The sequence below is a fragment of the Myotis yumanensis genome, unplaced genomic scaffold, assembly GCF_028538775.1.
Source record: "Myotis yumanensis isolate MYYU_CA2020_CCGP unplaced genomic scaffold, mMyoYum1.0.hap1 SCAF_20, whole genome shotgun sequence".
Taxonomy (NCBI): Eukaryota; Metazoa; Chordata; class Mammalia; order Chiroptera; family Vespertilionidae; genus Myotis; species Myotis yumanensis.
In genome coordinates this window covers 16,621,182-16,629,491 of record NW_027223771.1, presented here as the reverse complement: position 1 = coordinate 16,629,491, position 8,310 = coordinate 16,621,182, and positions in this window count along the sequence as shown.

Here is an 8,310-nt window from a genome sequence, read left to right as displayed (position 1 = left end):
AATATTATAAATAAATCTGTTTGGAATATATGTTTTCAGTTCTCTTTATTGATATATTTTTACTAATCAAACTGTTGCAGTGTAGGTGAATGTTTCACGTTTTAACTGTGAACTACATTTACTTTGTCTTCCCACCCACACACAGTATTTAAAAATTCCAGTTTTTCCTCAACCCTGCCAGCATATGGAATGGTTAATCTTTTAAAATAGCAGGCCAGGGATTGCATATAGTTTTAACTGGCTTTCATTTTAATCCCACTCCCCTGAGAATTTTTGATGTTGAACAATTTTTCATACATTTACTGTATTTAAATTGTCTTTATCTACTTTGCTAAAATGGATCAATTTTTTGCTTATTTTTAAACAAATTTATTGTTTTAACCAACATAAGGATAGGTCACAATCTAAGACATATGTTTGAATTTCACTCATTCCTCAATAACTCAAGTGACTTCTTTGTATATGGATCTTTAAGTTTTGAATACTGGAATGTAAATTGTTTTTCTCAGTTTTTATTCTATGTACTATTTAAATTCATGTGTATCATGCTTACAGATTCTACCTGCATTTTTAACATTCTCCACCACTCTTATAAATCTCAGCACTCAATAATGCAGTAGTGAAGTCTGTGTCTATAACCTTTGTTAATTTCCCTGGTAGAAATACTCATCATGGTGAGTTTCAAACTGCCAAAATGATGACACTGAACATGGATATGATACAATATTTTCAACAGCAAATTATTATATTTAATTTTCAACATACTGATGCAGTAGCAACAAATACCTTCAATAACTTTCATAATAAAATAGTAAAATAATTGGGAAATGGCAAGTTTTAAACATTTCTTTAAACTTTGATTTACACATAATTGATTCTAAAAAATATGTTGAAACATATTTTTTCTTTGTTTCTGAGAGGTTAGGGAGAGGGAGAGGAAGATGCATCACTGATGAGAGATAATCATTGGTAGGCTGCCTCCTGTATGGCCCCTGCTGTCATGGAGCCTACAATCCAGTCAAGGTCATTGACCAGGAAACTGAAGATAGTCACTGTAGCTGGTTAGGACAACCAGGATCCCAAAGTGTGGTCATGGCTGTGCCATAGGCCCTGTGGACGAGCTTCACCTTTTCATCAGGAGGCCTCACAGTTTGTCTTCATCCCAGGCTCCCTTCTGAAGGGTAGATGTGCAGCTCTTTCAGCAGCATCTCAGAGGGAAATTACATAACTGAATGTAGATTAAAAGTCCAGTGGCTTACACATTTGCTTGAAAGTGTATCTGTAATGTACTTTAGTACATTGACCACAGGATAGTTCTCCAGAGGAAAATGACAAATACACAAGTTTACAGGGAGTCAGTATCAATGGTAAGCTTCCACAGTACTTCACAATATCTTGCCAAAGTTCACAATAATGGGGCAGGATATGGAAAAGAAGAAATATTTGAGATAATGAGCCTTAGACATAATACATCTGTCTGAAGAAATGAACTTTAGAAACCCAACATCAGCTCCAAGAGGTTTCCAGGGGATTCCCCTTTTTAAGAAAGACTGCAAGACCTGGACTGCTCTTTCAGTGGTTAGGGCTGTGGATCAAGGAGCGAATGGTCTCTGTTTCCATTCCTGGTCAAGGGCCCAGACCTCTGTTGGGTGTTTATCTTTAAGCCTAGTGCAGAGCAAGTGAGGTAGACATCTCTCTCTCTCTCTCTCTCTCTCTCTCTCTCTCTCTCTCTCTCTCCTCACTTTCTCCCACTATTCCACTGTCTCTAGAAGTCAATGGGGAAAAATACATCCTAGAGTGAGGGGGAAAATGATAAAGAAAGACTGCAAGTTGGCTACTCATGCTTTCTGCTTAGTGTTTTTAGACATTAGAAATGGGGATTTCTCTAGGAAAAGCAATTTCTAGTGCAACATGGGATCTACACTCCCCAGTATTCAAAGCTATGTTGGGATCCCTCGGAATCACCTCACATCGATGAGTTAAATTTTTCACTCAAATACTAACCTAAGTTAAAAAAATAAACATTAAATTATTCAGAAACCATTGGGTATTTTTGTGCTTACATAAAAGCAATGAGAGGATCATGACTATGACACAGATTGTGTAGGATTATTTTGAAATTTGTGGTCTTGATTCTATTAGCCTCTTATGTGAAAGAAGACAGGCTTCCACTGAGATCAGATGATTCTGATAAATATTCTTTATATAGATATGTTTTATTTATCAAGCTTTTACGGTATAGGTGAATGTTTTACTTTTTAATACAACTGGGCTCAGAGGAAATATGCACCCATATGCACTGGTTCTGGATCTTGCCACCCTTCCCAGACTTTCTCAGGGAGTCCTGCAGTGACCACCCTGGTTTCGCTTTCTGGCTGAGCTCTTACCACCTGTCATAGCAATCCTGCCCCATTGTTTTTGGGATGTCCTCCTCTAGAATGTCAGCTCCCAATGGCAGGGGATTTGATTCTTCCCTCATCTAGAACAGTCAACAGTCTCCACTCCCTTCATCCTTACTGATCATAGCTGTGCTTGCCCTTGACTGCTGCTTTCCATCCAGGCTGATTCATGTTTTCAGGTGCTTATGGGTGATACAGGATAACACTGAGGGGTCAACTCCTAGGTCCAAGACTCCCCCATAGGAATCAGCACCTGGACATCCCTGGAGAGGCTGGGAGAGTCCTGTGAGACTCCTGTCCCTGAAGAACAGGTCACTCCCTTGCCCATGTGAAAGCAAGGCTGATGCTTAATAGAGGAAGGTGCCTGGGGCTGCTGAGAGCATCACTTCCTAGCTTCAGTATCCTGGTAATCTACTGGGTGTGCATGGCCATCTGGGAACACTGTGACCAGGAGGAGGAAGCAACCCCATGCTCTCTCCATTGGGGGTGCAGAGAACTGTGGTGGGCCTGCATTTAGCACAGGTTCATGCACAGAATGAATAGAAACCATAGGATCGCCATTGACGTAAAGGTCAGCATTTTGTACCATGAGCCCCAATGGGTGTGCTCACCAGGGCAATGCAAATGACAGAGAGACTTGGAGGCAGGGTAGTGACTGATGTTAATGTAAAAGGATGTGGATGTGCCCTAGCCAGTTTGGCTCAGTGGATAGAGCATTGGCCTGTGGACTGAAGCGTCCCAGGTTCAGTTCTGGCCAAGGGTACATGCCTGGGTTGTGGGTTCAACCCCCATTAGGGGGGCATGCAAGAGGCAACCAGCCAATGATTCTCTCTCATCATTGATGTTTCTATCTCTCTCTCCCTCTTCCTTCCTCTCTGAAATCAATAAAGAAATATATTTAAAAGAAAAAAAGAACATGGAATGCTGGAATGCTTGCAGTCCTGTACCTTTCCCAATCAACTCCCTTAATATGTGTGTCTTCACCCTCACCACAGTGTGGGAACTGAGGTAGCCAGGGATTTAAGCAGGTCACACTCAGAAGTGGTTATATGTTTACTGCCAATGAACACTAAACAAAATCCTTTTTTCGAAGTTCACTCTTTTGAATCTTGCTCATGATGGCTTACGGCAGCTCAAGGACAAATTGTACCTGGATGAAGAGAAAGTGAACCATTCTGACTGAGTCATGCGGTTAATTCCTACTAATCCCCACTCTTTTCCTTTGCCCCTGCAAAGTTCCTCAGATTGATTGGCACCATGTGGTTGCCTTCATGGGGCCCATCAAGTTTGTCAGGTTCCCCCCCTGACCCCCTGAATTTGACTGCAGCCCCATGATATGCTTTGACCAATGAAAGGTGCTGGGAGTGAAGCCTGAATTTTCGAACACAAGAATCTGGAACCATAGACTGACCACTCTCTCTGTTCATCTCTATTAATACCTAGCAGGTACCTACATGGTGGCTGCTCCTTTATCCTGGTCATTTGAGAACCAGGGTGGATATATGACACGACGAAAAAGATTCTTTAGTATAAGCCACTAAAGCTTTGGGGCTGTTTGTTACTCACTATAGCATATATCCTCTCCTAATGGGTATCCATGAACAATTCTACTCTCAAGGAGGCAGCAGACCCTAACATTAGAAGTCAGCGCTCTGTTATTAGAAACGCATGGATTATTTTCCAGGCCTGCCTTTACTTGACTCTATAATCAGGCATTTTACTCGAATTACTCTTCATAAAATAGATTGTTAAAACGTCTCAGGTTGCAGAGAGGATTAAAGTAGAAATTGCTTGTAAATCATAGAATCCAGCGCCTGGCACCTGTAGTAAGTTTTCAGTCAGTGTTTGCTCCATAGCTCCACAACGTGTGCTGACTACAGACATCCTAACAGTGTATGGAATGTAAACTTTTGTCCTTTGTATCCTTTCATATTATGTTTTTAAACAAATAGGATAGGATTATGTATATTCTCTCATAGCCTGCTTTTTCTCTTAATCATGTGATATTTTTATATTCAGAATGAGATATCGGCCTCCTGGGGTGGTTCATTTGGTTGAACATGGTCCCATTCTCAGAAAGGTTTCCAGTTCGATTCCCAATGAGGGCACAGGAAGGGGGGCATGTGATCTCAGTCCTCAATGTGGGGGTGGGCAGAATCCAGCTCACCCGTAAATATCTCGCTCTTTCCCTTCCTCTCTCTTTAAAAATCAATTAAAGCCAAAACCAGTTTGGCTCAGTGGATAGAGCGTCGGCCTGTGGACTGAAAGGTCCCAGGTTCAATTCCGGTCAAGGGCATGTACCTGGGTTGTGGGCACATCCCCAGAAGGAGATGTGCAGGAGGCAGCTGATCGATGTTTCTCTCTCATCGATGTTTCTAACTCTCTAACCCTCTCCCTTCCTCTCTGTAAAAAAATCAATAAAATATATTTAAAATAAAATAAAATAAAAATCAATTAAAATATTATGTATATAAATACACTGATATGTGTGGTCCTCAGGAATAATTGAAATAATACTTTTCACCTCAAGGAGCATTCTGAGCTTTCCAGAATCTGAAATAATATCTCCAAACAAAGAGTCAGTTGTAGACAACCCTCCCCAGACACCATCCACCAGCCACTGAAGCCAAATGTTGTCATGTACCAGCATCACTAAGGTTCCCAAACACCAATATTCCCAATGGTCAGTGAGTGACTGTAAGAAAAGTTAACTTCACACACAGGCAGACAGGGAAGGTGCAGTGCAAAACAAAGGCAGGTGGGATTTAGGCAGGGGCAGACATGGCAGTTTGAGCAATCCTAATCACAAGCGCCAATGATGCAGAAATAATAAAATGTTTCTGGACTCACAGTGGTAGACATGGGAAACTAGGGAGAGTCTACAACAATAAGGTGAACTGAGGCATAGAAACAGTGAAAGTTCAGGTTCCTTGCTGGGAAATAAAAATTGAGGAAATCAATCAGGTGATGATAGGGATAGAGAGGAGGTTTGTAGCAAATAGATACCTCTAGACCACATGTCTTCATGGGCAACCCATTACTGGGTCCCCCTTCTCACTTAGGGAGTCTGAATCTGCTTGCAATAAATTTGCAACATTTTTGCTGAAGTCATCTGATCAGTTATTTTTCATTCTTTGGCTTTACAAGACAAGACCATGGGAAAATCTTCAGTTCACCATTCCTGTTACAAACTGGGATCTAAATTCCACCTGAGAGGCCTCAAACAGTATATTACACAAAATGCAATGCACCTAATGATGACTGAGTTTAACCCAGTGGTTCTCAACCTTGGCTGCACATTAGAATCACCTGGGAATCCTTTTAAAATCCTAACTTCTGGGCCTCATCCTCTGGAAATTCTGTTTTTTTGTTATGAGGTGGGGCCACAACATTAGTAAGAAAGAAACAGGATATCCGGAGGATGAGGCCCAGAAATCAGGATTTTAAAAAGATTCCCAGGTGATTCTAATGTGCAGCCAAGGTTGAGAATCACTGTTCTAGACAAAGGTTCCTATATGTGCAAAGTCTTGGAGTGAAGAACCAGCAGCAGGTGCCCATTTTTTAAAAATTAGGAACTGGTAACAATGGACAGGAGTCAGGTCTAGAAGAGCTTTGTGACAACTTTAGAGTCTGTTCTGTAGGTGATGGGAGCAATGGGAGATGTGGAGCAGTAGGTGCAGGTTATCTGACCCAGATTCCCCCTGCCTGTGGCTGAAACATAAAGAACAATATGGGTCTGAGGGATGTGGTAGCAAGACAAGGATGGAGGTTGATGTGGTAGTTTTGGTGAGTGTGATAGTAAGTGTCCCATGATAGTGGCTGTGGAGGTGAAATAAGTCGTTGGATTCTGGAGTGGACATTTAGGTATGGCCACCTGGATTTTCTAATTCTGAAGTGTAGAAAGAGGTATGAGTCAGTGATAATATGAAGGTTTACATTTGGCATCTGGAGGTATGGATTCACCATCAGCTGAGATGCAGATATTCATAGTGGTGAGTGTAATGTTCATTGGGGATACCATAATTTCTATATTTTACCTGTTAGGGTATGCAATATTTCAGAGAGCATTTCATGAGTATCGGGAACTCTGAAGATCAGTTCAGGGTGAAAACTTCTTTAAAAGGTAGTCAGGAGTTTAGAGACCAGGGTTGAATTATAGATCATTTTTTTGTTTTCTTTTTAATTCGAGACCAAAGAGCAATTCAAGTAAGATGAGACTGCAGCTGTTGCATATTTATTAGTTAAACACATACCAGGATTTTTATGTGAGCCTTGTGTGGTCTGGAATGCTGTAATAAGTCTGATTGATTTGCTTAGGTGTGTGAGTGGTCATCTGTGAGACTCCCTGGGCATGGGGTAGAGGGCCATAGGCCATGGGATTTAAGTGCTGAAGGCTGTGACTGGGGAACTGGCATCAAGTGTAGCACCTGTGGAGAGGGGCTCTGTATATCTGAGTACTGAGGTGGTTCTCGATAGGTGAGGTTGAAGGGAAAAACAATCAGGGAAAGAAGCTTTTATAGTAGGATTCAAGGATGCCTCTCTGAGGGTGGACTATCACAGTTGAAATAGTACTTCATCCAGTTTGAATTTTCCAGGCATTCATTTTCTGGGCCACACATACTGAGTAAGGAGAAGGAAGTCAAGTAGATGACTATGGGGGCTGTGGCTGTGGAAGTGCAGGTGTAGTACAAAGAGTGTTGTGCATTTGTAGAGAATAAGTGAATTCATGGCCGCAGGGCCCTGACATTGACTTAAGAGTGAATGAAAGGTGAATCCATTTTTGGTGGTGATTGGATGTTAATATGTGGAAGTTTAGTGTAATTGTTTACAAAGGGGGATGTTTTCATGCTACATGCAATGTCCAGAGCTTAGGTGTTATATATGTGCACACCTGTTGTTATGGGTTGACTCAGCGAGATAGACCACTGACTCAGAATTTAAATTTAGGAACCTTTATTAAGCTGGCCAGCTGTCTGCAGTCCAGCCTTTGCTTCGAACTGCAGCACCTGACTGCAAGAGTTATGGCTATTTATATGCAAAAACTACAAAGTTACAAAGCCATGCTTACGCAATTTGTTCCCGACACAGTATAGCATTATCACCTTCCTATCTATGTTTTCCGGGAACAGAGAGCACAGTATATTGAGGAGGGACCATGAGACCATATCTCAAGGCCTGACCTGATGTCAGTACCTTCCTATCTGTCTGTTCCAGGAACAGACAGTACAGTGTGCCCCGATATGCAGCCCAGTACATTCCCTACTGGTCTTATTCCCGAATCAAATCTTTGATTCAGCACCCTCCTCTATAATATGAAATTTGAGGAGGCATTTGGCAATGCAGGGGCCAAATATGAGCCCTAGGAGGAGCAGAACGACTGGTCCTGCCAAGGAGGAGAGCAGGGTAGTTAGCCAGGGGGACCAGGAAGTTTTAGCTGGGGCTGGGTGCTGTGGCTGGCTCGGCCTCTCTGGCTTGTCTAGGGGATGCAAGGGGCCAATCGGGTTGAACCACCGGGGAAGAGTCTGGCGTTGAATGGTGAAGAGCTGGCCAGGGTCTCGGCCGCTTACATAGAGTCTTAGTCCCCAGGTCTTTCCCCCTTCCCATTGGTCAGTCCACCAGGCGAGAGGCATGAGGAGGACGGGGTTCCAATTTCCGATCGTGCAGTTCTTCTTCGGGGCCCATCCCTCGACGCTGTCGTTCGTTTTCTTAACCTGCGTACGGTGGATCCAGTGCCTCTTTCCTGCGACTTTGATGACGGTTGGAGTGCTCAGCACCACCTGGTAGGGTCCATCCCATCTAGGTTCCAGGCTGCCAGGGTCGTGACGCTTCACCCAAACGAGATCTCCTGGAGAGAAGGCAGGCTGTGTTGGACTGGATCTCAGCACGTCCTCCTCCCGTATGGCTCTCACCA